This window comes from Odocoileus virginianus, chromosome 1 (assembly GCF_023699985.2).
Source record: "Odocoileus virginianus isolate 20LAN1187 ecotype Illinois chromosome 1, Ovbor_1.2, whole genome shotgun sequence".
Taxonomy (NCBI): domain Eukaryota; kingdom Metazoa; phylum Chordata; class Mammalia; order Artiodactyla; family Cervidae; genus Odocoileus; species Odocoileus virginianus.
Genome location: NC_069674.1, coordinates 65,580,747 through 65,607,770, shown reverse-complemented (window position 1 = coordinate 65,607,770; position 27,024 = coordinate 65,580,747). Strand labels below are relative to the sequence as shown.

Here is a 27,024-nt window from a genome sequence, read left to right as displayed (position 1 = left end):
ATATGTTTTTTGTTTCTCCTGCCTTGTAAGAGTATATGTCATTGGTGGCACACTGAACAAATTCAAAGCCTAGGCAAGAGCATCTACGAAGGGAGTATAGGAAGCTCCCTTCTAGGCCTTCCAGCCCTGACAATCCAAGAAGAGGACTAAAGGGGGTGTGAAGTATTCTTCACTACTAAATCATAGCAAATTCTTCAATATTAAATGCCAACAGTTAATATTAACAAACTAAAAATGTTTCAGTTAGTTCAGTTCAGTCGCTCAGTCATGTCCGACTCTTTGTGACCGCATGAATCACAGCACGCCAGGCCTCCCTGTCCATCACAAACTCCTGGAGTTTACTCAAACCCATGTCCATCGAGTTGGTGATACCATCCAGCCATCTCATCCTCTGTCATCCCCTTCTCCTCCTGCCCCCAATCCCTCCCAGCATCTGGGCTTTTTCCAATGAGTCAACTCTTCACATGAGGTGGCCAAAGTATTGGAATTTCAGCTTCAGCATCAGTCCATCCAGTGAACACCCAGGACTGATCTCCTTTCGGAGGAACTGGTTGGATCTCCTTGCAGTCCAAGGGGCTCTTAAGAGTCTTCTCCAACACCATAGTTCAAAAGCATCAATTTTTCAGCTCTCAGCTTTCTTCACAGTCCAACTCTCACATCCATACATGACCACCGGAAAAACCATAGCCTTGACCAGATGGATCTTTGTTGGCAAAGTAACGTCTCTGCTTTTTAATATGCTGTCTAGGTTGGTCATAACTTTCCTTCCAAGGAGTAAGCGTCTTTTAATTTCATGGCTACAGTCACCATCTGCAGTGATTTTGGAGCCCAGGATGGTGTCATCTGCATATCTGCGGTTATTGATATTTCTCCTGGCAATATTGATTCTAGTTTGTGCTTCTTCCAGCCCAGCGTTTTTCATGATGTACTCTGCATAGAAGTCAAATAAGCAGGGTGACAATATGCAGCCTTGATGTACTCCTTTCCCTATTTGGAACCAGTCTGTTGTTCCATGTCCAGTTCTAACTGTTGCTTCCTGACCTGCATACAGATTTCTCAAGTTTAATTCTGGTATTAAAAAAAAAAACTAAACAAAACATGTTTTTCATGTGGCAAGTCAGACCTTGGTTGGTGTTGACCCTTGTGAAAGAATTTCATTAGTCATAACACATTTGGTAATGATACAGATGCAGTGTTAAGTTTTGATTTTACACGTAGTCTGAGACTACTGAAAATGATAGTATTAAAAATATAATATAAAAGCAAACAAAATGTAATGTAATGACTCTCAATGCTGAGATTTTTTTTAATTACCAGGAGAGGATGTCTCATTCTATTGTTGGTGTTGAATGATCTATTTGCTACAAATTATAATGCAGAAAACCTCAATGCCACAAGGAGTCTATAACTGGAATGAACAATTTGTAAAACATTAGAAAACATTTGAACTCACTGTAAATTGAGTTAACGTGGACAATTTGTGATCAAGTCTTATTTAAAATTGGTTAAAGAATAGAATGTACCCAGAACTTACACTAAAATATACTTATTGTAGAATTGTAGAAAGCATGACACATTTTTTTTATGAATAAAGACTTTTTTTTTTTCATTAAAAAATCTGAGCAAAGTTAAGGAAAAATATTTTAACTTATGGGTATTTTACTCCTACAGATATGCATATTCCAATGGTTTCTTTTGAGAAATACTCATTTCACACTTGAATTTAACAATTTAAAATCTATCATTAGATTTAAAATAATTCTAATGGTCTCAAAACGAATCTTAAGATCCTTTCTTAAGCTATGACCAACCTAGACTGCATATTAAAAAGAAGAAGAGACATTACTTTGCCAACAAAGGTCCATCTAATCAAAGATATGGTTTTTCCAGTGGTCATGCATGGATGTGAGAGTTGGACCATAAAGAAAGCTGAGTGCCGAAGGATTGATGCTTTTGAACTCTGGTTTTGTAGAAGACTCTTGAAAGTCCCTTGGACTGCAAGGAGATCCAACCAGTCAATTCCTAAACGAAATTGGTCCTAATTATTCATTGGAAGACTGATGCTGAAGCTGAAGCTCCAATACTTTGGCCACCTGATGTGAAGAACTGACTCATTGGAAAAGACCCTGATGCTGGGAAAGATGGAAGGCAGGAGGAGAAGGGGATGACAGAGGATAAGATGGTTGGATGGAATCACTGACTCAATGGACACAAGTGTGAGCAAGCTCCAGGAGTTGGTGATGGACAGAGAAGCCTGTTGTCCTACATTCCATGGGGTTGCAAAGAGTCAGACATGACTGAGTGAATGAACTGAACTGAATATACTTTCTCAGTCTTTCAAAATAGGACAACACCTCATCTTCTATTATCTCATATTTCAAATATTTCTATTACCTAATATATCCAGAATGAAAGAATTATAAATTAAACCACACACATGCACATACATACACAGGCACGTATACACATACACACATATAAACACACCTAAGTGAAGCATTTTGAAGTTAAATATCTTTTGGAGGATGTTAATGCTGAAAAAAAGATGGAGTAATTTAACTTCATCAGAACTATATACAACAATATTTGCAAATAATTGATATCATATTACTAAATTTATATGTACACTGATTTTTAAAAGGGATTATAGTAAAATGAAGTGCAATTTTTGTCTCTGTAGATCAAAGCTGTCTCCCAACAGTCTGCTATCCATCTACTCAATTGTTCAGTTCCAGTATACTTGGATAGCAGCAGAATTACTGATTTATAACCCAGGAGGTAACAGCTTTATCAACTGGTGCTGTGCTGTGCTAAGTCACTTTAGTCCAGTCTGACCCTATGCTACCCTATGGACTGTAGCCTGCCAGGCTCTGCTGTCCATGGGATTCTCCAGGCAAGAGTACTGGAGTGGGTTGCCATGTCCTCCTTCAGGGGATCTTCCTGACCAAGGGAATGAACCCACATCTCTTAAATCTCCTTCACTGGCAGGTGGGTTCTTTACCATTAACTAGAATACAGTTCTAATGTGGGGTTCCTTTTGCCTTTACTCTTACAGTCTCCACTTATTACCATAGTTACTTAGATCAGCCCCTTTCCCCTCAACCCCTGCAGAGAGGTTGTTTTATGTATTTCAGATGTTCTTGTCACAGTCTGAATTCCTTCCTGGTATCCCCAAACCTCCTAAATGATTTTTTAAAAATATTGTATACATTGATGTTCACTCTCTGTGCTATAAAGTTCCACAGACTTTGACAAGTGCATGTTCATGTGTCACGATTACATACAGAAAAGTTTTGCTGCCTAAAAATCCCTTGAACCTGATCTTATCCCAGGATCCTTGACAATTACTGCTCTTTAATTTCCTCCACAGTTTTGCCTTTTATAGAATGTTATATAGTTGGATCATACAGTCTGTATTTTTGCTACTTGGTAGTTCACTTTGTTTTATTGCTGAATAATATTTCTGAATAATATTCCATTGTACAAATGTACTCCAGTTTAGCCATTCACCTATTGAAGGATTTCTTCCAGTTTTTGGTGATTATGAATAGGCTGCTATTAACATAAGTATGCAGGCTTGTAAGTTTTCAACTCAACTGGGTGTAACATAGGTAAATACCTAGGAGTGTGACTGCTGAACTGGGTTATAAGACTGCTTATAGCATTGCATGAAACTGCCAAACTGTCTTTCAAAGCAACTGTACCATTTTCCATTCCCAACAGAAAGAGATGAGAGTTCCTTTTGCTCTGCACTCTAACCAACATTGTCAGTATTTGGTATTATCTGTTTAAATTTTAACTTCTAATATGTATGTAGTGGTATTTCATTGTCATTTTAATTTGAATTTGCCTAATCACACATGATGTTGAATATCTTTTTATAAATACTTGCCATTTGTATGTCTTCTTTGGTGTGTTGTTTTTTCAGATCCTTTGCCCATTTCTTAAGTGGGTTGTTTGTGTTCTTATTGTTGAGTTTTAAGAGTTCTTTGTATATTTTGGAAACAAGTCCTTTATCAGATATGTGTTTTACAAATATTTTCTCCTTTTTTGTGGTTTGTCTTTTGATTCTCTTAAAAGTGTCTTTCACAGAGCAGAAGTTTTAAATTTCAATAAAGACATTTTATTTCATATTGTGGTTTTTATATTGTATCTAAAATCTCATCATCGAACCCAAAGTCTGAGATTTCCCTCTATGTTTTCTTCTACAAGTTCTATAATATTGTGATTTATATTTAGATCTAAATACATTTTTAGTAAGTTTTTTTGTCAAAGGTTTAAGATTTGTGTTTAGATTTATTTGTTTTTGCTTATGGATGTTGAATTGTTTCAGCACATTTTCTTGAAAAGATTATCCTTTCTCCATTGAATTGCCTTTACTCTTTTGCCAAAGTTCAGTTGACTGCCTCTGTGTCAGTCTAATTTATGTATCTGTTCTTTCATCTGACTTAACTATTTAAGCTTTGTAATAAGTCTTGAAGTTGGGTAGTGTCAGTCCTCTGACTTTTGTATTGTGTTAGCTATTCTGAATCTTTTGCTTATCCACATAGACTTTAGAATGATTTCACTGATATCCACAAAACAGTGTGACAGAATTTTGATGTGCTTACAACAAACATATAGATTGAGTTGAGAAAAATCAATGTATCAACAATATTGAGTTTTTCAATCCTTAACTATCTTTATACTTATTAAGATCTTCTTTGATTTCTTTCATTAGAATTTTATACTTTTCCACATAGAGATCCTATACATATTTTCTTATATTTATATTTAAGTTTTATTTTGGGGGTTCTATCATTAATTGTATTGTGTTTTCAATTTCAAAATCCATTTTTTCATTGCTGGCATAGAAGAAAACAACTGACTGTTGCAAAGTAACTAGCATCTTGCAAACTTGCTCTAATCAGCTATAGTTCCAGGACTTTTGAAAATTTTTCTATAGAGAAGATCATGTCACCTGTGAACAAAAGATTGTTTCATTTCTTCCTTCTTAATATGTATACTTTTCTTTCTTTGTCTTATTGAACCATCTAGGACTTTTAGTATAATAATGAATAGAGGTGGTAAGAGATGATATTTTTACCTTGTTCCTGACTTCCTGACAAAGCATCTAACTTCTTACCATTAAATATGATGTTAGCTTTAGGTTTTTTGGTAGATGCTCATTACCAAGTTGATAAAATTCCTGTCTATTACTAGTTAGCTGAGTATTTAAAAAATGAATTACTCAATCTTGATTTTGTCAAGTGCTTTTTTTATTAATACAATTATATAATTTTTCTGTTTATACAATCTTCATCATATGAAACTGGGGGGAGGGATCTTAGAGTAAAACCTCATGAAACTGTGAGGGCAGCCACTAAGACTGGACTACCAAGATTTTTCAACTCTCAAATTGGTCCACACTCAGCCTCTAGCAATTCATTAAAATTAAAAATTTAATCTTCCAATGAGTACACAGCTTCAGCAGGTTCTGTTCCTAGTGAATTGGTATTTGGGATTCTTTATATACACCTGTCTCTCCAGATTTAAGAGTGGCAGTATGCCCTGTGACCTTCTTTCTCTGATGAGTCTAATGAAAGTCACTGAATCTTAGTTTATTTGAGTTTTTTTCTTGTTCTAAAAAAGGAAGTGGTGACTTCCATGCTCTTTACATGTCAAAGCTGAAACTGAAGGTAGACCTGAATCTCTTCTTCATGTCTACAATCGAGCAACAAGAGTTCAAAACTTCTTGTCCAGTCTCTGCATTCATGTAGGCTAAGTCACTTAGGTCATGTCTGACTCTTCATAACACTGTGGACTGTAGCCCACCAGGCTCCTCTGTTAGGGATTCTCCAGGCAAGAATACTGTAATGGGTTGCCATGACCACCTCTAGGGGATCTTCCTGGCCCAGTGATTGAACCTCCATCTCCTGCAAATCCTGCATTGCATGTGGATTCTCTACCACTGAGCCACTGGGGAAGCCCAGTCCAGTCCGTACTATCCAGCTAAGGGTTGATGTGCCATCCTATTCCCATTTCCTTGCTCTAACACTCTCTGTGGGCTTGTTACTGTTGCTATTCTATCTTTTAAGATATGACCTAAAATAATGATGATCACAATGATGACTTAGGAGGACACTCCAAAGGTTTGAGTCTGAGAAAACTTATGTCCTTTGGTTTTTCAGTGTTTTCATGACTGTTCATTAACAACAATGTAATTTTCACAGCTTTATAGATCAAAAAACATCACAATGACATCCCCAGAACATGATTATCAGCTCTGGTAACTGAGACGGGGCAAGTTATGTTTTACCTTTTAATGCTTCTGCTACTCAGAAGCATTTTTCTGTATATTTCTACTCCAGTTAAGACAGATTTGTATGTATAATCTTTCTCAGATCAGTGAACTAGCACCAGGACACCAAATTTCCATTAATATTGTTACCTTTTTAGAGATAGCCTCTAATTAACTGACTTGACTGGAATGAAGATAGAGACAGCGCTGTTCTGGTGAGGTAAGTGCTTGTGTCTAAGTCAGTGGGTCACTTGGTATCTCCCTACCTACTTGCTAGAAATTGTATTCCTTATCTCATAGCATATATTGGTACAATAAATGACTGCACCATTGTCATCTTTTCTGCCCATATGATCTCATTCCATCACACTTGAAATTGATGAAAACATTTCACATGTTTGGGAAATAGGCAAGATGGACACAGAGAGTCAAGCAAAATTAAGAAACATAAGAATATATTCCAATCTAAAGAACAAAATAAAATTCCAGAAGCAGATGTTAATGAAACAGGTAAGTAATTTAGCTGATAAAGAATTCAAAATAATGGTCATAAATATTCTCACTACTGTCAGAAGAACAATACATCAACAAAGTAAGAATATCAATAGATAAAAATGTCAGAAAGTACTAAAAAAAAACCTACAAATATGAAGAATACAATAACTGAACTGAAAAATTTAAATTGAGGAGCTCATCAGTATACAAGATCAAGCAAAAGAAAGAATTATTGAACCTGAAGATAAGGTGGTAGAATCCATCCAATCAGAAGAGGAAAAAGAAAAAAGGAATGAAAAGAGTGAAGACAGATTAAGGAAATTATGGAAAAGATCAAGCAGCCCATTGTAGGGGTCTCAGGAGGAGGAGATAGAGAATAAAGGGCAGAAAGCTTATTCAAAGAAATAATAAATGAAAATTTCCTTAACCCATGGAAAGAAACATATATCTAGATCTAGAAAGCTCAGAGTTTCAAATAAGAAGAATCCAAAGTGACCCATACTGTGAAACATTATATTTAAGCTGTTAAAAGTTAAATACAAGGAAAGAATCTTAAAAGCATCAAGAGAAAAAAACAATTTGCTACACACAAAGAAACCTCTATAAGACTGTCAGCAGATTTTTCAGCAGAACATTTTCAGGCCAGAGGGAGAGGCATAATATACTCAAAGTGCTGAGAGAAGTAAAAATTTCCAACAAATACTCTACCCAGAAAAGTTGTCCATCAGAATTGAAGGAGAGAAGGAATTTTCCAAATAGACTAAAGCTAAAGGAGTTCATCACCACTAGACCAACCTTGCAGGAAGGAAAATGTTAAAGAAAGTTCTCTCAACTAAAAAGAACGTACATTAATTAGACACAGGAAAAAATGAAAGTATAACTCTCACTGATAAAAGTAAATAAAAACTGAAATTCAGAATACTATAATGTTGCAGTAGTATGTAAATCACTTATAAATCTACTATAAAAGGATTTATATTTATTTATTTTTTATAAAAAACATATTATCTTTAAATTTAACTATTACTTCAATAATTTGTTAATGGATATACAAGTAAAAAGATATAAATTGTGACATCAAAAACATAAAAGGTTTAAAGGGATAAAGGGTAAAAGATAGAGCTTTAGTATGTGTTCAAAGTTATTATTAGCTTAAAACAGACTGCTATAAATATGCAATATCTTATGTACACTTCATGATAACCACAAAGCAAAAACAGAAAAACAGAAATATAGTAAATACAGAAAAGATAGAGAAAAGAATATATTCATGTACTACAGAAAATTATGAACTCACAAAGAAAGAGAGAGAAGAATAAAGGAGTTACAAAAAAGGCAGAAAACAAACAACAAAACGGGAATAGTAAGTCCATAACTGTCAATAATTTTAAATGTAAATGAACTAAATTCTTCAATTAAAAAGAAAGACAGGATGGATTAAAAAAAACAAGAACCAACTGTATCAATTGTATCCTGCAAACAATCTCATTTATAATTTCATCAAAAAGAATACAATATCTAGGGATAAATTTGATCAGGAGGCAAAAGATCTGTACACTATAAACTATAAGATATTGATGAAAGAAACTGAAGAATTCAAAATTAAATGTAAAGATATTCAACATTCATGGATTGGAAGAATTAATATTGTTACATGTCTATACTACCCAAGGCAATCTATAAATGCAACACAATTCCTGTCAAATTTCCAAAGGCATTTTTCACAGCAATAGGAAAAAAATTCTAAAATTTGTATGAAACTGCAAAAGACTCTGAATAGCCAAAGCTATCTTGAGACAGAAGAATGAAACTGGAGACAGATTTTTAAATGACATTACAAAGTTACAGTAATCAAAGCAGTATAGTATTGGCTTGAAAACAGATACATAGCTCTTTTCTATTAGAAAGCCCAGAAATAGAATAGAAAGCCCAGAATAGAATAGAAAGCCCAGAATAGAATAGAAAGCCCAGAAATAAACCCATATGTACATAGTCAATTAATTTATGAGAAAGGAGCCAAGAGTATAAACTGGGGAAAGGATAATTTCTTCAATAAATGGTGTTGGGAAAGCTGAACAACCACATGCCAAAGAATGAAACTGGGGACTTCCCTGCTGGTCCAGTGGCTAAGACTCCATGCTCCCAGTGCAGAAGGCCTGGGTTCAATATGTGGTAAGGGAATTAGGTCCCACATGCTGCAACTAAAAGATCCTGCATGCCGCAACTAAAGGTCCTACATACTGCAATAAAGATTGAAGATCCTGTGTGCCACAACTGCGACCTGGAACAGCCAAATTAAATAAGTGAATAAATATTTACTAAAAATAGTAAGTGCTTAACTAATATTAAAAAAGAATGAAACTGGACCACTATCTTAAACAGAACACAAAAATTAACTCAAAATAGACTAAAGACTTGAACATAAGACCTGAAACCATAAAATTCGTAAACTCTTTGAAATTGATCTTAGCCATGACTTTCTTGGATTTGGCACCAAAAGCAAAAATAAGCAAGGGGGACTACATCAAACTTTAAAACAACAACAACAACAACAAAAATTTCTGCAGGGCAAAGAAAACCATCGACAAAATGAAAAGGCAACTAACCTACAAAATGGGAGAAAATATTTGAAAACCACATATCTGATAAGGGGTTAATATCCTAAATATATAAGAATTCAAACAACACAAGAGCAAAACAAATAAACAAATGATTCAACTAAGAAGAGGGCAGGGAGGGCCATAAATCTAGCCTTGGTAAATTCAAAAAAAATTGAAAACATTTCAAGCATCTTTTCTGATTGTAATGCAGTAAGATTAGATGTCAACTACAGGGAAAAAAAAAACTATTAAAAATACAAACATATGGAGGCTAAACAACACACTTCTGACTAACCAACAGATCACAGAAGGAATCAAAAAGGAAATAAAAATATGCATAGAAACAAATGAAAGTGAAAACATGACAACCGAAAACCTATGGGATTCAGTAAAGGCAGTGCTAAGAGGGAGATTCATAGCAATACTAGCCTACAAGAGAAGAAACAAGAAAACAAGAAACAAGAGAATTAGCAAATAAACAACCTAACTTTACATCTAAAGCAACTAGAAAAGGAAGCAAAGAAGAGCCCAAAGTTAGTTGAAGGAAACAGATCATAAAAATCAGGGAAAAAAGCAATGAGAAAGAAATGGAGACTATAGCAAAAATAGACAAAACTAAAACCTGGTTCTTTGAGAAGATAAATAAAACAGACAAACCATTAGCCAGACTCATCAAGAAAAAAAGGGAGAAGAATTAAATCAATAAGATTAGAAATGAAAATGGAGAAATCACAACAGACAACACAGAAATACAAAAGATCATAAGAGACTAATCTGAGCAATTATATGCCAATAAAATGGACAACTTGGAAGAAATTCTTAGAAAAGTACACCCTTGCAAAACCAGGAAGAAATAGAAAATCTTAACAGATCCATAATAAGCATGGAAATTGAAGCTGTAATAAAAAATCTTCCAACAAACAAAAGCCCAGGACCAGATGGCTTCACAGGTGAATTCTACCAAAAATTTAGAGAAGAGCTAACACCAATTCTATTCAAACTTCCAGAAAATTGCAGAGGAAGGCAAACTCCCAAACTTATTCTATGAGGCCATCATTACCCCAATACCAAAACCAGACAAAGATGCCACAAAAAAAGAAAACTACAGGCCAATATCACTGACGAAAGTGAAAGAAAGAAAGTGAAGTCGCTTAGTCATGTCTGACTCTTTGCGACCCCATGGACTGTAGCCCACCAGGCTCCTCCATCCATGGTATTTTCCAGGCAAGAGTACTGGAGTGGATTGCCATTTCCTTCTCTAGGGGATCTTCCAAAAATCCTCAACAAAATTCTAGCAAACAGAATCCAACAACATATTAAAAAGATCATACACCATGACCAAGTGGACTTTATCCCAGGGATGGAAGGATGCTTCAATATTTGCAAATCAATCAATGTGACACACCATATTAATAAATTGAAAGATAAAAGCCATATGATTATTTTAATAGATGCAGAGAAAGCCTTTGAAAAAATTCAGCATCCATTTATGATAAAAACTCTCCAGAAAGTAGGCATAGAAGGGATATACCTCAACATAACAAAAGCTATATACAACAAACCCATAGCAAACATTATCCTCTATGGTGAAAAATTGAAAGCATTTCCTCTAAAATCAGGAACAAGACAAGGGTGCCCACTCTCACCACTACTATTCAATATAGTTTTGGAAGTCCAAGCCATAGCAATCAGAGAAGAAAAAGAAATAAAAGGAATCCAGATTGGAAAAAAAGAAGTAAAACTCACTGTTTGTAGATGACATGATCCTCTATATAGAAAACTCTAAAGACACCACCAGAAAATTACTTGAGCTAATCAATGAATAAAGTAAAGTAGCAGGATATAGAATTAGTACACAGAAATCCCTTGCATTCCTATGCACTAATAATAAAACAGAAAGAGAGATTAAGGAAATAATCCCATTCACCATTGCAACAAAAAGAATAAAACACCTAGGAATAAATTTACCCAAGAGACAAAATACCTATACATAGAAAACTATAAAATATAAAACACTGAAGAAAGAAATCAAAGATGACACAAACAGATGGAGAAATATCCATGTTCATGGATTGGAATAATCAATATAGTGAAAATAAGTATACTACACAAAGCAATCTATAGATTCAACACAATCCCTATCAAGCTACCAACTGAATTTTTCACAGAAATAGAACAAATGATTTCAAGATTCATATAGAAACACAAAAGGCCTCAAATGGCCAAAGAAATGTTGAGAAAGAAGAATGGAACTGGAGGAATCAACCTGCCCGACTTCAGACCATATTACACAGCTACAGTCATCAAGATGGCATGGTACTGGCACAAAGACAGAAATATAGATCAATGGAACAAAAGAGAAAGCCTAGAGATAAATCCACACACCTATGGACATCTTACCTTTGACAAAGGAGGCAAAAACATACAATGGAGATAAAACAATCTTTTTAACAAGTGGTGCTGGGAAAACTGGTCGACATGTAAAAGAATGAAACTAGAACACTTTCTAACACCATACATAAAAATAAACTCAAAATGGATTAAAGATCAAAATGTAAGATTAGAAACTATAAAACTCATAGAGGAAAACACAGGCAGAACACTCTCTGACGTAAATCACAGCAAGATCCTCTATGGTTCACCTACCAGAGTAATGAAAATAAGAGCAAAAATAAGCAAATGGGACCTAACTAAACTTAAAAGACTTTGCACAATGAAGGAAACTATAAGCAAGATGAAAAGATAGCCTTCAGAATGGGAGAAAATAATAGCAAATGAAGCAACTGACAAAGAATTAATCTCCAAAATATACAAGCAACTCATGCAGCTCAATACCAGAAAAATAAATGACCCAATTATAAAATGGGCCAAAGAACTAAACAGACATTTCTCCAAAGACATCAAGATGGCTAACAAACACATGAAAATATGCTCAATATCACTCATTATCAGAGAAATGCAAATCAAAACCACAATGAGGTACCATCTTATGCTGGTCAGAATGGCTGCCATCAAAAAGTCTACAAACAATAAATGCTGGAGAGGGTGTGGAGAAAAGGGAACCCTCTTACACTGTTGGTGGGAATGCAAACTAGTACAGCCACTATGGAGAACAGAGTGGAGATTTCTTAAAAAACTGAAAATAGAACTGCTTTACAACCCAGCAATCCCATGGCTAGGCATATACACTGAGGAAACTAGAAGTGAAAGAAACACATGTACCCCAATGTTCATTGCAGCACTATTTACAATGGCTAGGACATGGAAGCAACCTAGATGTCCATCAGCATATGAATGGATAAGGAAGTTGTGGTACATACCCAATAGAATATTACTCAGCTATTAAAAAAAGAACACATTTGAGTCAGTTCTAATGAGGTGGATGAAACTGAGCCATTATACAGAGTGAAGTAAGTCAGAAAGAAAAACACCAATACAGTATATTAATGTATATGTATGAAATTTAGAAAGACGGTAATGATGGACCTATATGCATGACAGCAAAAAAGACACAGATGTAAAGAACAGACTTTTGGACTATGTGGGAGAAGGTGAGGGTGGGATGATATGAGAGAATAGCACTGAAACATGTATATTACCATATGTAAAAGAGATGACCAATGCAAGTTCAATGTATGAAGCAGGGCACTCAAAGTCGGTGCTCTGGGACAATCAGAGGGATGGGGTGGGAAGGGAGTTGGGAGGGTGGGATACGTGTACACTCATGGCTGATTCATGTTGATGTATGGCAAAACCACTACAATATTGAAAAGTAATTGCCTCCAATTAAAACAAATAATTTTTTTTTAAATAAGATGGCAGGGAAACTGAGTAGACATTTTTCCCAAGAAGATATCCAAATGGCCAACAGACCCATAAAAAAGGTGCTCAACATCACTAATCATCCTGGAAATGCAAATCAAAACTATAATGAGATATCACCTCACACTTGTTAGAATGGTTATTACCAAGAAGACAAGTGATAACAAATGCTGGTGAAGATGTGGGGAAAAGGGAGTCCTTGTGCACTATTGATGGGAAGGTAAATTAGTTGTCACTTATGGATAACAGTATGGAGGTTTCTCAAAAAATTAAAAATAGAACTACCATGTGTTCTAGAAATCCCACTTCTGGATCTATATTCAAAGGAAGTGAAAAGATAGTTAAAGGATATCTGCAGCCACATTATTTATTGCAGTACCATTCACAATAGTCAAATACAGAAACAACTTTTAAGTGTCTGTCAGCAGATGAATGGATGAAGATGTTGTTTACATACACAATGGAATTTTGAAGTCATGAGAAAGAAGGAAATTCTGCCATTTGCAACAACATGAATGGCCTATGAGATATTATGCCATATGAAATAACTCAGAGAGAAAAAGACAAAAACTACATGGTTTCATTTATCTGTTGAATCTAAATAAAATGTCAAGCTCATAGAAACAGAGTGCAGAAAAGTGGTTGACAGGGACTGGGCAGTGGGGGAAACAGAAAGAGGCTGATAAGAGTATACAAACCTTCAGCTCTGAGATGAATAAATTCTGAGTACCTAATATAAAACAAGATGACTGTAGTTGATAACACTGTACTGTACAAATGAAAATTGCTAAGAGAATAAAACTTGAATGTTCTCTCATATGCAAAAAAGATAAATATATGAGGTGATAGATGTGTTAATTAACTGGGTGGGGGATACTTCTATGACCACAAGGCACATATTAAATATTTTATGGTTTTATGTATGAATTACACCTCAATGAAGCAGAAATATTTTTAAAAGAAAAAGATAAAAAAGAAAATCAGAGAATCTGCAATGGTAGTGCTTTTTGGAAATATTAAGGAAGAGGTAAAACAACAAGTGTAAAGAATTCATTAGATATTCACAGCTGCAAAGGAATTCTATTAGTAGTCAGAACAGGGTGATGTGTTGGGCTTTTGTCTTCAATTGCAGCAGCCAACTATGAGTGAAGAGAGACTTACAGTCTTTCAAGGGTGGCCATGACTTTCTCCATCTAGAGCTGCCTGGAGTTGATCATTGTGATCTGGGGATATAATTGTGATGTTTCTCAGACTGCAGAACAGTGAAAATTACACTGTTGCTAATAAGCAGTCAGGAAAAGACCAGAGAACCAAGAAACGTATGTTTTCTCAGGCTCAAACCTCTGTAGATTCCTCCTGGATGGAAATGTGGTGATCATTCTAAACACTCTCATAGGTTGAAACTTCTGCCAAAAGTGGCTAGAGGCACATGGCTTGCATATCTTGATTAAGTTTCTAGAAATCTAAAGTTGTAATGTTATTAATCCCTTCCAATGTTATGATCTTTTCCAGTCATACTTCTTTTATCTAAAATGTATTTTCAGCTCACTTCTTCTCTAACTTTGTGTCATCCAGAGTCAAATTCACTTTTATGTTAATCATGTAAGAAAAGTTAAAGAAGTTAGTAAATCTCTAATGAACATTAAGGGGGGCAGGGGGGTTGAGGTGAATTGAGAGATTGGGACCGATAGACATACATTGCTGCTGCTGCTAAGTTGCTTCAGTTGTGTCTGACTCTGTGCGATCCATAGATGGCAGCCCACCTGGCTCCACCGTCCCTGGGGTTCTCTAGGCAAGAACACTGGAGTGGGTTGCCATTCCCTTCTCCATATATACAGTAGTATGTATAAAATAGATAACTAATGAGAACCTTCTGTATAGCCATTTCCTTCTCCAATGCATGGAAGTGAAAAGTGAAAGTGAAGTCACTTAGTCGTGTCCAACTCTTCGCGACCCCATGGACTGCAGCCTACCAGGCTCCTCTGTCCATGGGATTTTCCAGGCAAGGGTACTTGAGTGGGTTGCTACTGCCTTCTCCATATATACACTAGTATGTATAAAATAGATAACTAATGAAAACCTTCTGTATAGCACAGGGAACTCTACTTAATGCTCTGTGGTGACCTAAATGGGAAGGAAATCCAAAAAAGAGGGGATATGTGAATACATATAACTGATTCACTTCACTATATAGCAGAAACTAACACAACATTGTAAAGCAACCATAACCCAATTTAAAAAAAAAGCAGAAAAAAATTATGTAATCTCTACACATCAATGCTTCTCCAAAATAAAAATCCTATACAATCCTACATACTTTCAGTGAAACAACCTATCTGGTGCCACATCCATTCTTCCAAAAACCTTAATTACCTCATGTATTATTAATAATGACCTGGGTTTGATCCCTGGGTTGGGAAGTTCCCCTGCAGGAGGGCATGGCAACCCACTCCAATATTCTGGCTTGAAGAATTCCATGGACTGTATATCCATGGGGTCACAAAGAGTTGGACATGACTGAACAACTTTCACTTCAATATTAATAACATTAATCCCTGAAGATTTGAGTAGACTATCTTCAGACTGAGGTAGAACTTACATTTTGTTGCCTCATTTTGCAGCCTCTACATATTGGTCCAAAGAACTAACTCTGGAAATTTCAAGAGATATACTTAAAGAATCCCAAATAGTATCCTGTCACATTCTTTAATCATATCTAGCTAAATGCCTACTCTGGCCTATCTATAATAAAGAAGGTAGACAATTGTTTTCAACAAAGATGACTATGTTATTTCCATTTATCTTATCTGTTTTCTTCCCAAACACCTATAAGTAATCTATTCACACACATCTCTTCTTTTGGAAAAAGAGTTATGGTACAGGGCAAGTTTGTACTGATATTAAGACTCAGAGGACCACTGAAATTCTCTCCTTGGTGTTTAGTGTTTCATTGGCTGTCTGACTCTATATTTCTGACTTTGTCAATGTATCAAGCTGTGTTTGAAAAAGAACTTGTCCAAATTCTCCATTTCACCTCCACTTAATGTAACTGGTGATGGCATGGAAATTCTCTTCAAGGTAAACATGAAGAAACTCTAAGGTGGTAATACTTGCTCTTCAGTTGAAATAACTACCTGGTCTTTACCAACTGCAGACTTTTGGGTGTTGATAGGACACATTCGGCAGGTTCTTTTTAAAAATAGGTAATGATCCTTTAGAGGATGAAACCCCACTTTATAACATGCAATTTTGTTAACCACTCTGTTTAGAAAACTGGGCTCCCTCTGGTTTCCCAGCGCCGGTAGCTCTGCTTGACGCATGAGGTTGGAGCTGCGTCCGTCATGCCACTTTAGATTACTGGATCTCACAGGATGCTACAAGGCAGACACACCCCAGGCTGACTCACTGAGTGGGAAGTTTAAAAAGATGGTTTTCCTCAGCCATCAATTAGATAAACCACATTTTCCAGGAGAAAAACAGCATCTTGAAAAGTTCTTTACAAACAAAGCTCTCTTGCTCATAATGCTTTCGGTCATGTTTTCTTGTGAAGGGAAGTATAACTTTAACCTTAATTGCACTTACAAATTAGCAAGTAAAATATAATGCCACCCTTTCCCCCGTCCTTCCTTCCTTCCTTCCTTTCTTTTTTTTTTTTTCCTTCAAAAGGAGACCCTTTCATGATTTTAGCTCTGGTAAAATTAGAGCTTTCTTCCTCTTTGCCTCTTCCCTCAAAGTTGTGGTTTTGACTAACCACGTGGTGAATAAGTTATAGATGCCTGAGCTCTGTTTCCTCTGCCCTAGTTACTCTTCTTTATACATTTTTCTTTCTACCTTTTTTGCAACCTCCTTGAAAATATAGTGAGGAAAGGACATTTTCAGATTGTGTCTTTTTGAAAATGGCAATTTGGATTTAAGATATTTGTCAGGAAGAATTAAGCACTGAATAATAATTTAAATCTCCTTGCCTCATGTTTCTCCAGTGCTGGCTCTGTGTTTGGAAAGTACTGGGTAAGTGTCTCTCACTGTACTGTAGGATTCCAAAGAACAAAGGGCATGTTTGTTTGTGGCTTCTGTCTCTTGGTATACAAAGTACCAAGTACAATGCACATTAAGTTACATGTGAAAAAATAGACCTTCTTTATCACATAAATGAATAAGAGGAAAATACATAATCAAACAATTTTCACAAAATATTTTGTACAAAATCTCTTGTTCTTACTCATCCAAAACTTGAGACCAAGATGACAATATTATTGCTTGGGATTCCATACTGATATTCTGGGTCTGCAGATCCTTTGTATATCTTTTTAATATTGATATCTAGATGTGAGACCAGCAGTTGATAATCTCCATCCCTTTACTGTCCTACTTTTGGGTATGTGAATATAAGGATCCAGGATCATTATGGTATTCTCCTGCTTTCTGGTCTCTTGTGCTAAGTCACTTCAGTCAAGTTTGACTATTTGCGATCCTATGGACTGTAGCCCACCATGCTCCTCTGTCCATGGGATTCTCCAGGCAAGAATACTGGTCTCTTAGATTTGCCTTTATTGGAGTCAATTTATAGCAGCCAATGGTAATATGTGCTCAGTAAATTCAGAGGAAAGCAGTGCCAACAGGTAAGAATAATGTGACCAGGTTTTCTTGTGTGGATATGTGTGTGGGTGTGTGTCTGTATTATCCCATTTAGGTTTCATAATAACTGAGAAAGTTATCTTCACTTCACAAATGAGAAAATAGCAGCTGGTTCAGATGAGTAGTTTGCTGCAAGTCAGAAAACTGAAGTTTTTCATTCTGGCTTCAAGATGTGTACTCGTAAATATTAAATAATGCTGCTCCTACCAAATTATATTTCCTCTCTGGTATTAGATATTCTGCCACTGTTTTCCATTTGAATCGCATTGGATATTTTTGAAAATTTATTTTACAACAGAATAGTAGTAAAACAGACACCATAGAGATAAAGTCTGTGCCCGTTGATAGTGGTGTTATGATTCCTGTGTTATGGCTGAAGGCATCACCACTGCTTCTTTAGAGGATGGGGCAGGTGAAAACCCTCCCCACACCCCGGGGACTAGGGGAATGGGGCAGGTGAAACAGGAAATACAGTTCTTAATGTGGAATGAAAAAACATCCAAAGCTTTCCACTGTCTCCTTGGGTGTCCTGAGCTCCATCCTACATTTTGAGAGGCTTAGGAACACCCCAAGCCTACAGGTTGGATGCCTACATATGGTAACTCAGACAAGCCAACATTCTTCAGACATAGAAGAGCACTCTCCTGTTGAACAATCAGAGGGCATACAGGCACCTGCAATGGGTGCTCACCTGGAGGACAAGGGATGGCCTCTGAGCATCACTGGCTCAGGTCCCAAAAGGCTTTGGGGTGCTGCATGGTGCTAACATAAATAAGAAAAAATAAGAGCAGACTTTGGATATTGAGCCTGCTCCTCACCTCCAAGCACAGAAGGTCTCTCCCAATCCTCTGTCCTACCTGTCTACATTCTTCTCTATCTCCAAACCTATATATTCTACCAACTGTTTCTGATCAAACATATGCTTTCAGGCAGCTTTAGAATCCTATACTGGAAGTCAGTGCTGAGCACGGTTTTCTGTGAATGTTCCATAGGTTCCAAACATCCTAATGTTCTCACAGGTAATAGATGGAATAGGAGAAGTTTGTGAATAAGGAAAAGCAAGGGGGAATAATCATATTAATATGCTTCAAAATATAATATTGCACCTAAGGCTCCAGAGGATCTTAAAGAAGGTCTTAATGTATTTACAGGCTTTTGAGTATCATCATATTAGCATGATGTTTTCAAAAGTTGTTTTTCAAAAACTGAAGTTGCCAAATGCTGAAATAAATTCAGTTTTGCTACACTAAATTTATGCCATCTTTTCTGTTGTAATTTAATAATTATATACTCTACTGACCCTGTCCCAATATATCTGAATTTCAACAAGCCTTTTTATAAGAGAAAGTCTTTCTGACAGAAAATTCCTATCATTAATCAAGGGTAATTACAGATGAGTAGGTGAGAAGATCATTACTGAGCTTGATTCAGCTTGAAGAGGAGTTTCCAGAGCTGCTTAACAAACATCAAAATCTGAATAAAGTTTGTAAGGATATGTTAATCCAATAGGATGTTGCAAAACTAGAACAGTAGACAGTGACAGATGTCCTTGAGATGGACAATGCCAAGGTCCTTAAATGTGACTGGTCGCTAACAAACTTAAGTGTTCATTAGGCACAGCAAAATGCAAGATCCTACACCTGGTTTGACAAACAACTGTAAAGAAGTAGGATGTGGCTTACAGTACCACACATAAAAAATTAAACAACAGCATAATGTCCATAACAGCTCTATTAAGTCAACATTAGAGTGACAACACAAATTCAACAAAATATTAAAATGATCAGTTCAGTTCAGTTCAGTCGGTCAGTCATGTCTGACTCTTTGCAACTCCATGGACTGCAGCACTCCAGGCTTCCCTGTCCATCACCAACTCTCAGAGCTTATGCAAACTCATGTTCATGAAGTTGGTGATGCCATCCAACCATCTCATCTTGTCATCCCCTTCTCCTCCTGCCTTCAATCTTTCCCAGCATCAGGGTTTTTTCCAATGAGTCAGTTCTTCACATCAGGTGTACAAAGTACTGGAGTTTCAGCTTCAGCATCAGTCCTTCCAATGAATATTCAGGACTGATTTCCTTTAGGATGGACTGGTTGGATTTCCTTGCAGTCCGAGGACTCTCAAGAGTCTTCTCCAACACCACAGTTCAAAAGCATCAATTCTTTCAGCTGTCTTTATAGTCCAACTCTCACATCCATACATGACTACTGGAAAAAACCATAGCTTTGACTAGACAGACCTTTGTTGGCAATGTAATATCTCTGCTTTTTAATATGCTGTCTAGGTTGGTCATAGCTTTTCTTCCAAGAAACAAGTGTCTTTTAATTTCATGGCTTTAGTCACCATCTGCTGTGATTTTGGAGCCCCCCAAAATAAAGTAGGTCACTGTTTCCATGGATTCCCCATTTATTTGCCATGGTGATGGGACCAGATGCCATGATCTCAGTTTTCTGAATGTTGAGTTTTAAGCTAACTTTTTCACTCTCCTCTTTCACTTTCATCAAGAGGCTCTTTAGTTATTCTTTGCTTTCTGCCATAAGGTTGGTGTCATCTGCATATCTGAGTTTACTGATATTTCTCCCAGCAATCTTGATTCCAGCTTGTGCTTCATCTAGCCTGGCATCTCAAGATGTACTCTGCATAGAAGTTAAATAAGCAGGGTGACAATATACAGGCTTGACATACTCCTTTCCCTATCTGGAACCAGTCTGTTGTTCCATGTCCAGTTCTAACCAGTCTGTTGTTCCATGTCCAGTTCTAACTGTTGCTTCTTGACCTGCATACAGATTTCTCAGGAGGCAGGACAGGTGGTCTGGTATTCCCATCTCTTTAAGAATTTTCCACAGTTTGTTGTAATCCACACTGTCAATGGCTTTGGTGTAGTCAATAGAGCAGAAGTAGATGTTTTTCTGGTATTCTGTTGCTTTTTCGATGATCCAACGGATGTTGGCAATTTGATCTCTGGCTATTCTGGCTTTTCTAAATCCAGCTTGAACATCTGAAGTTCAGAGTTCATGTACTGTTGAAGCCTGGCTTGGAGAGTTTTGAGCATTAAAATGATAGATTTATCTTAGAGGCTGCTTACTCTTTGTTGTAGCCATAGCTGTCAGAGGCTAAAATTCCTTTACTGTTTGTTTACTTTAGTGACCCCTGTTGACTTTAAGTTTCCATAGAGATTCTCTCTTAAGTAGGGTCTGAGCTTTGCAGTTCTTTTAGCTATAATTCACTGTTGTTATGTTGGAGCCCTATCCCTGTGGTGGTAAGATGTGGAGGAATGGAAATGCTCTAGTGCTGTGATTAAGTCTTAGTTTTTCATGGAGCCTATGCCCTAAACTGACTTTCACAAGTACTTCTTAGGTCCCTGCTCCAGTCCTGTCCATTGGTGTGACAGTAAGGCTAGAGGGGGCTGGAGGAAGATATTTCCTTTCTCCTCAGTCAGTTAGGCTCTGGTAATGGTTTACCTTGAGGGCAGGCCTTTGTTAAGGAGGGCCAAGAGTTCTGAGTGTATTTCAAAATGATTACTTTCCCTTCACCCTGCCAGAAGCACTGGAGGCAAGGTGGGATGGGGTTTCCTCTGATATTCACCCTAAGAACTTGATTAGGTCCTTGAGGTAAAACTTATAAAATGTGAAGTTTATCCACACTGAACCTCCAGCAATCTATCAATGATGGTTTTAAGTATTCCTGTCTATAACCTTCTGTCCCTGGGCTTCTGCTCCCATATTCTGTGATTCTCAGTTTCTACCTCTCTCTAGATTTTGCAGCAGCAGTTTGTCACGTGACCTCAATTCTCAGATGGATTTAGAAAGACTTGTTGATTTTTCAGTTTGTTCAGCATTTTTCTTGTTTTGAGAACAACAGTGATGACTTGTTCCAACCTCTTTATATATCAGGCCAGAAACTGGACGTCAGAAAGACAGATTTATTAATATATCTAGTTTAGAGAGAGAATACTAGTCCTGATACAGACTAACTACATTCAAGAAATGAATTTCAGTTGTAGTTAACTCACTTGAAAAATCATATCCAAATAATAGTGAAAGGAAAATAAAATCATCGGCAAATAAGGATTATTTAAAAATCTGAAAACTGGTCTGACTGAGAATTAGTACCACACTGCCATTCAGGAAATTTATCCATGATTGCTAAACTATCCTAACCACTACTTTCAAGATCAAGATTTGTAAAACATACAGACAATATCAACAATTGCTTTTTTGTTACTTAGATATACATTGTGAAGTGATTTTTAATGAAATACCAAGAATTCTACCACATAAACAGAAATATTTGGCAAACTCCAGCCACCGTTGGTAGAAATTCAGTAAGTACATTCTTTCTCAGTAAGTACATTCCTTCTCATAGATAATAATGCTATATAATTTGGTAAAGTAAAAGTACTATGATTCACCTGCCAGTGAATTAGTACCTCAGAAAATACCATGAAATGCATATTAGATGATTCAAAGTCAATAAAAATTTTCCCACAAAGAAAACATCAGACCCAAACAACTTTATAGAGTAGTTCTACCACACATTCAAGGAAAAAAATAATTTCAGGTTTCTACAAAAAGAGGATAGAGAGAGAATATGCCCAATCTCATTTTATAAGTCCAGCATTTTGATGTTTAAACCTGACCAGAACAAATAAATAAAAATTATGCAATAATCATACTACTGAACAAATATATACAATATAAATGCGTGCATGCTTAGTCACTCCAGTTGTGTCCGACTCTTTGTGACCCTATGAACTGTAGCCTACCAGGCTTCTTTGTCCATGGGATTCTCCAGGCAAGAATAATGGAGTGGGTGGCAATGCCTTCCTCCAAACATAAGTAATTAAATGAAATATTAGCAGTTGGCATAAAGTAATATATAAGTTAATACATCATCTGTGAGATAAGTTTATCCCAGGATTGCAATGTTGATAATAACAGAAAATCATCTAATATAACTTTTCATATTATTAAAGGAAGAAAAGCAGATGATTATCTTAATAGATGCAGAAAAAGAATTTTTAAATTCAATATTCATATATGATTTAAAATAAATCTTAGCAAATTAGGTAAGCATGAAACTTCACTAATTTTATAAAAGGCAAACATAAACAGTCAAACAAAAATGTATATTAAATATAAACCTAATGATGTAATGTTGAAGGCATTTCCATTAAGGTCAGGAAAGAGATCAAGATGGCTATTACCATCACTTCTAGTCAACCACTGACTACTGGATCTAGCTGATGAAACCTAGTAGGAAGAAAAGAAACAAAGGAAATAAGAAAGGAAAAGAAGAACCAAAAGACTCATATTTTACAGATGATATAATTTTCATCTTAACGTAAAAAAAAATCTAAAAGAAATTTTAGAAAAATTAAGACATTTAATAAGAAAGTTTGGCAAGTTTTGACATAAAAATCAGTTGTATTTATATATCAGGGATAGCCATTACAAAGCAGTTTTAAATAAGGACATTTTCAATGGCAACTAAAAATATAAAAATACTTAGGAATAATTCTATCAAAAGTCAGGCAAACCCTTAATGGAGCAAATTAAGAAATTTTGACAAAAATCATCAAAGATGATTAAACAAGAGAAATAACCTGTTCTTGCAAAGACTCAATTTTGCCCCTATTAAGCCATAGATTAAATGACTTACAATAAAAATTTCCAAATGGTTGTAGAGAGCATTGCAGAGGTTCAGGGCCTGGTAACATGTATCAGCAGCAGGTGGTAGAGAATACAGGGAACTAGATTCTGAAGGTGCTGGATCAGTGGGTCAGGTCATCAAATTGGATAAGAGAGAGTTTTTTGATTTGGAAGCACATTTCTACACTAAATGATTTAATCCCTTAGCAAAGATGCCAGAAGACAATATTACCACACTGCTAGGATAGCTCTTTGTTGTTGTTGTTTAGTCACTAAGTTGTGTCCAACTCTTTGTGACCCCATGTATTGTAGCCTGCCAGGCTTCTCTGTCCATGGGATTTCCCAGGCAAGAATACTGGAGTGAGCTGCCATTTCCTTCTCCAAGGGATCTTCTCAATCCTTGCATTTCCTGCAAGGGATCAACTCTGCATTTCCTGCAAGGAGTCAACGCTGCACTTCCTGCATTGGCAGGCAGATTCTTTACCACTGAGCTACCAGGGAAGTCTCAAGGATAGCTCTTAGATGCCTGGGAAAACCAATAGCACTCACTAAGTGAAGTAAAGTGCTAGAACTGCAACCAGCAGGAGAGGATCAACAGTTCACAGAAGTGGACATTCCAAAGTGGATATAGTACATAAAGCAAAAAGCTGTCATCTGACTATATTCTACAGGAAGGCCTGAAAGAGCTTCCATTTATTAGAACAATAAATAATGTTCTGGTGAGACAGGCACCAACATCACTGAGAAGCCCTTTAATTTGGGACTGTCATTACACTGCTGGGCTCGCAGACAGCAATTGGGGGTCATCCCAACATACTAGAGGCTAAGATGTGTGGCTGAACCATTAGAGTAGAAGTGGGCACAGTTATCACAAACAATAACAAATTGGAGCAGCCATGGAGATATTTAACAGAATGCAGTCTTCCAAGTGGCCCAAGAGATGGACACTTTTATGATCCAGACCCACTGGGTATAAGCAGAAACTGGATGATTAGGAGGTAGGATCTTAGAACATCACAACATCAGAGCACTCTGGTAATTTTCCTAGTCTTTCCTCAAAGGACATAAAAGCCATTACCAGAAGGGAAAGGGAAAATCCAAATAAACTGAGAATTGCTGGCCACTGGGGCTGAAGTAGCAAATGGTACCCCTTACTTAGGATGAGGACATGTAGAAGTAAAGTAATAAATAAAACGAATTTTGACCCAGGTCTAGCTCACAGAGTGTCCACTGAGTCTGTGAATCCAGTCAGTGGTCATTTCTCTCAACCCTGAATTTAAAATGTAAACAGTATACTTGGTAGATGGCATAACCTTCACATTCATCTCTTGATCTGTAAAATAACATCTATCCCTATGGGGAAAGCCAGGTTGAAGACTCTGAAACTTCTCTCCTTCACGCAGCTAAAATAATAAGTTACAAACAATATTGCACCTTGGAGTGAGGAGGGTGGATTGCCAAAGATGAGTGCTACCATTAAGGTCTTAAAGTCAGGGGTGGTAGTCTCTAGCATATACCCATTTACTTCACTTGTGTGGCTCCTTCAGAAACTGGATAGATCTAAGTTACAAACAATATTGTACCTTGGAGTGAGGAGGGTGGATTGCCAAAGATGAGTGCTACCATTAAGGTCTTAAAGTCAGGGGTGGTAGTCTCTAGCATATACCCATTTACTTCACTTGTGTGGCTCCTTCAGAAACTGGATAGATCCTGGTGGATAACAGTCTACTGCAAATTAAACCAAAGAATACTGTTGCTATGCTGGTTGAGGTATCTTTCTAGAGCAAATTATCACAGCTTTAGGTACATGGTATTTTGAATTCACATGGTAACACCCATCAGTAAGCATTCACCATACAAGAAATGTTAAGTAGTCGATAGAGAATATAGTGTAAACAGCTGACCTCAGCCAGCCCCTGCCATGGTCTCCTCAGTACTAACACAATGGGCTTAAATATGAAATAGCTTTCCTCAGTAATAACACAATGGGCTTAAATATGAAGTAGCTGTGGATGCACCTGACAAGTGTTCCAACTCACCAAAGCTAATCTATCTACTGCTGATACTAGATATTCAGTCCTCTGGAAACCAATTCTAGACAACCCAGTTTAACGTAACTCTCAAGAAGAGCAAGCAGCCACTTGGTGGCAGGTTGACTACATTGGACCTCTTCATGACTGAATTGTGTCCCCCCAAAAGATATGCTCAAGTCCTAACACCTGGTATCTTTGAATGTGAACTTGTTTGGAAATAGGTCTTTGAAGATGTATTTAAGATATAAGTTAAGATGAGGTGGCATACAGTGGGTTGGCCCTTAATCTGACTTGTATCCTTAGAAGAGGAGAAGAGACACAGAGACAGACACACAGAGAATGACATGTGAAAACACAGAACTGGAGGTAAGACAACCATGTGACCACAGAGGCAGAGAGGGGAACTATGTAGCGATAAATTAAGGAACAGGAAGCACTGCTGACAACCACAAGAAGCCAGGGGAAAGAGCATGGTCCTGCCATCACCTTGATTCTAGACTTCTAACTTATGAAATTGTGAGAAAATAATTTTTTTTAAAATTTTTAAAAATATTTTCTGTTTTAAGCCGTTCAATTTGAGGCCATTTGTTACTATAGCCCTAAAAACTAACACAAGACATTTCACCCTTGGCAAGGGATTTATTTCATCTAAAACCGATACGTATTATGGGTATGGTCTGCATTTCCTGCCTGCAGGACCTTGGTCAGCACAACTGAAAGCTTACAGGGATTCAGCAACACAGAACACAGCATTACCTAACACTGCCTTGGACAAAGGGCCCCAAAACAGAGGTCTTCAGGGACTGGGTAATAGTCCATAGTTTTACATTCAATAAAACTCCAGCTATTTTCTTAGTGAAAACACTCACTCTCTGGGAACCAGGAGCTCTATCCCTACAGGTTGCAGAGAGAGATCCTGGAAAATGGCATCCCATCTTTTCAGGGCATCATCTTCAAGTTGATGCCTCATCTGTACCTTTGAAAGGCTATTCAATTGCTGTATTAGGCCAGCATATTCTGGACAGTGTGTTTTGTGATAGGATCCATGGGTTCCATTGGACATGTGTCTACCATCTTTGGCACACAGGTGATCCTCTGTGTTATTTCTTGCCACTCCCTTGCTCAGTGGTGACAGTAAACAGACAAGTGCAGGAGCCATGTCCTGAGAAGGGCAGGTAGTCTCAAATATTTAGGGCTGAGGGTCTGGGTCTTGCTTTGCGTAAGTCACCTGGACCAGTAGAGGTACTGGTGAATGGGGAGGAGAGTCTACAAAGGGTGTTGGAGAAGTGGACTTTAAGTTGTACCCTTGAGTAACTTGACTAATTAGTTAATTGCATAAGTAGGTACGATGGACAGTTAATTCAGTTAGCCTTCCTCTTATAAATTTACCCCTAAAAGAGAATAAATTGAATCCTGAAGGATCTCAACTGTAGTGGATGCTATAGTATACCACGTGAATCTACCATGGCACTCCTTTCTCAAGCTGCCTGGACTGTTGACTGCTGAC

General features: G+C 36.8%; 1 long non-coding RNA gene across 1 annotated transcript in view; it reads right to left on the bottom strand.

The window, feature by feature from the left end:
• Positions 1-27,024, bottom strand: part of LOC139036770 (uncharacterized) — a 53,806-nt gene that overhangs the window by 7,156 nt on the left and 19,626 nt on the right. Inside the window, exon 3 of the long non-coding RNA XR_011489629.1 lies at positions 22,977-23,085. This is a non-coding gene — a long non-coding RNA (uncharacterized lncRNA). The remainder of the gene's footprint in view (positions 1-22,976; positions 23,086-27,024) is intronic.